Source organism: Primulina huaijiensis, chromosome 2 (assembly GCF_012295235.1).
Source record: "Primulina huaijiensis isolate GDHJ02 chromosome 2, ASM1229523v2, whole genome shotgun sequence".
Lineage (NCBI taxonomy): Eukaryota > Viridiplantae > Streptophyta > Magnoliopsida > Lamiales > Gesneriaceae > Primulina > Primulina huaijiensis.
The window spans coordinates 18041881-18045664 of NC_133307.1; positions in this window are offsets into that span (position 1 = coordinate 18041881).

Consider the following 3784-nt stretch of genomic DNA (forward strand, 5'->3'; position numbering starts at 1 on the left):
CGACTAAGGTGTTAAAATTTTAAAAGCTAAATTTTTACTTAAGAAAATATTTATTTTAAATATTTTAAGAATTATTGTATTTTTAAAGACAAGTTTAAATTAATTGGTGGGAAAGGAATTTTATGTATTTTATAAGGGGATTTTTGGAAATATATATTTTAAATATTTTAATTTAAGCCTAATGATTTTATTAATTTTAATGGGCCTAATTTAATAATTAAAAAACTAGTGTTGATTTAGCTCATTAATTAAAAAGTTAAAAAGCCTTTTTGTTTTTTTTTTTATTTAAACCCAAACCTCCACACACACACCTAAACACTTACACACACAAACACACCGAAACACACACTAAATCAGTAAATTGAAAAGTGGAGATTGGAATTGCCGAGACTTTTAGTTCTTGGGGCAGGTAGTTTTGAATTTTTTTTTCTCCTTCCTTCTTCGACTTTCTTCCTCGTTCTTCCTTCCTACAACAATCATCCGACTCCCGTGCATCCCAAGGTGGGTTTTGGTGGAGTTTTGTCAAGAGAAAACGGTAGAAAAAAATAGAAATCGACTTCCGTTTGTCGCCGATTTTCACCGCTACGGTATTCGTATTTCAAACGTTTTAAACGCAAATGCACGCCTTAATCTTCTTTTTTATCATCTATCACATCATATTATATGTATGATGCATGTTTGCATGAAAAATATGAAACACTACCTTGTATTTTCGTTTTATGGCTTATTATGCATAAAACTAGAGTTTTCTTTTTTTTTTTAAACTCTTCATAATGATGCACAAAGGGGCTGCCATGGTAGAGATACTTGAAGGGATGTTTTTTCACATGTTTAAGGGTCCCTAGGTATATGTTTAAAGGCTTGAAAATATAGGACACTATTATGACAGAAAATTGTATGTTTTAGAGTCCTAGAGTACGGTTGAAGGGTTAGGCGTGTTTGGAGCTGGTAGGTTCGGTCCAGCAACATGTCATGGGTTTGTTCTAGGTCCTACGAGGGATGGGTAGAGGCAGGACATGGTGGTTAAGGGCTGGAGGCGAAGCTAGCCTACGTTCGAATCACATTAGGACTAGGACTCTTGTGCAGAAAAATTCAGTAGCTTTCTAGGCATGTTCAAGGGACTTAATGGGCTGGAATTTGGTTGTATATGGGGTAGTTAGGTGTTAGTAAGCTTTGGTACAAGTTTGGTAAGTTTTGGTTAAGTTTCGAGTCCATAAAAACTGGGGTGTACGTCTAAGTTTAAAAACGAATTAATTGAAACGCCTAGATTTAAGCTTAATAAAATTATGAAAAATTATATTTAATCTTAAATAATTATTAAAAATCTAAGTTTTTAATTTGTGAATTTTATATTAAAGTTTGGTTTAATTCGAGATTAAAACGCATTAATATGTTACATTTAAAGATTAATTTAAAAGTCCTCGATTTAAGCCAAATAAAAATATGAGAAAATTAATGTAAGCTTAAATAATTATTTGGGACATGTTAGAGTCAATAAAATTAAGGAAAAGTCAAAAACGTGAAATTTTACGTCCATGGTAAAACGGTCTTTTTACACCTAGAAATTAGTAAATGTCATAGTAGTATCCTGAAGGCTGTTTTATATGCTAATATGATTATTTTAAATTTTTATGAATGTTTTTATGATTTAATATGCCAAGATGTTTATTTTAAATGTTTGTGGATTTTATATGTTAAAATGTTATTTTAAAATGTCTATGGATTTTTAACATGTTAAAATGTTTATTTTAAAATGTTTATGGATGTTTTTATGATTCAATATGTTATTATTTATAATTTTAAATATTTACGGGTTTTTATTATCAAAAGAAAACGTTAAAAAACATGTTGCATGCTTGGTTTAAAAGAAAAACGTTATACGTATGTTTAAATTTTATAAACTGATGAGAATATAAAACGTTGAAGGAAGTGAAGTAATTGTAACTAATACGATGATATGTTGGAAATATCGTGAGGGTTATGGTCCCAGTGGGAGCCCGACGATCGTATTTCCTTGGATACGGATATGTATATGTATATGATGATAAGCTTTGGGATAACGTGAGGGGAAAAAGCCTCAGAGGGAGCCCATTTTCGGGAGAAGGCTCAGAGGGAGCCCATGCGTGGGAAAAGGCCCCAAAGGGAGCCCGTCTATGAGAGAAGGCTCCCGAAGGAGCCCCGACGATCGCATTTCCATATTATGAGGATAGGCCAAGGCCCAGTTGACCGGTGAGAGTGTTGCTGGTGTCCCCGTCGTCCAGTATTGTGGTTACATGTAGATGGATCCATCACCCAACACGTAGACGTAGATGGATACGAAAGTCATAATTAACGATCTGAATTCAACAAAAAGAAAAAGGAATACGTATATGTTGATGATAATATGTATATGAATATGTTGAGGATGATATGAAAATGTTTACGATAATGTTTATGAAAAATTTTAGGAAAAAGTTTGTGTTTAAAGTTGATGCATCATCATGAAAATGTTTTTATTTAAAGCTTATGCATCATGAAAATGTTTATGAAAACGTTTATGGTTAAATTTTATGCATCTTCATGAAAACTATATTTTAAGTACAAGTATTTTCACTGTTATATGTGATCTGTATACGTAGTACTTGTTATCAAGATTATGATGTGTTGAGTCTTTAGACTCACTAGGTGTGATTGATGCAGGTGATTATGATAATAATGTTAAGGGAGGTCTTGATAGTTGACTTTGCTGGATTGAAAGTGCACACAACCCGAGGACAGACGCTAGTTTACCACACTAGTTATGATTTATGATTTTAAGTTATGTTAAATATATCTTATAACTTTTATTTATGTAGGAAGAGGTTTTTGAGAGGTTATAGTATGGGCTATACTTTTCAAATATTGTTTTTGAGTTTGGTAAAACGTACGATTTTATGCTTTAAACTAATTTCTTTTGAATTTAAAATGTTAGTGGGTTGTTTTATTTTCAAAATGGTGTCAAGGTATTTTAAAGTATATGTATGTATATTTTGAATTATGAAAATTAAAGAGAAAAAAAATTTTCTAGCACGTTTTAAGAAAACAAATAGCAGACGTTTGAAGACAATTTGAGAGCTCTGCCCTTAGGATAAACTTCTAGGCTAAACCTCTGAATCTCTGATTGAAGAGATCTCTGCGCTGACAGCTGCGCTATGACTTCTACTTTCCTGCTCAAAGCATATGCCACAACATTATCTTTTTCTGAATGGTAGCTAATTTCACAATCGTAGTCTTTAACTATTTCCAATTACCGTCTTTGTCTCATGTTCACCTCTTTCTGTAGGAAGAATTACTTGAGACTCTTGTGATCAGTGAATATCTGGCGTTTCTCGCCATACAAATAATGTCTCCATATCTTCAACGCAAAGACAACGGCAGCTAACTCTAGATCATGAGTCGGGTAGTTCTTCTCATGCACTTTCAACTGTCTGGAGGCATACGCGAGGTTTGGTAAACGGTTGACGATTTCATGTTTTGAATTCTTTCCTTTGAATTTTCAAATATAGTTGGTGCTTTTATTTTTAAATGGTGCAAGGTTATTTTATTAAAGTGTATATATGTGTGTAGTTATTTTCGACCGATTATTTAGGAAAAAAAATTTTAGTACTTTTTAAGAAAAATGAGTAGTGGACGTTTCAGTTATTGGGCTCAATTTAACTAAATTTGAGTATACCCAATTGCTCATATACTTGAAAGCCCAAAATTCAAGCCCATTATCATGCAAATATAAAATCTATAAAAATGAAAACCTAGCTTCTAAACATCA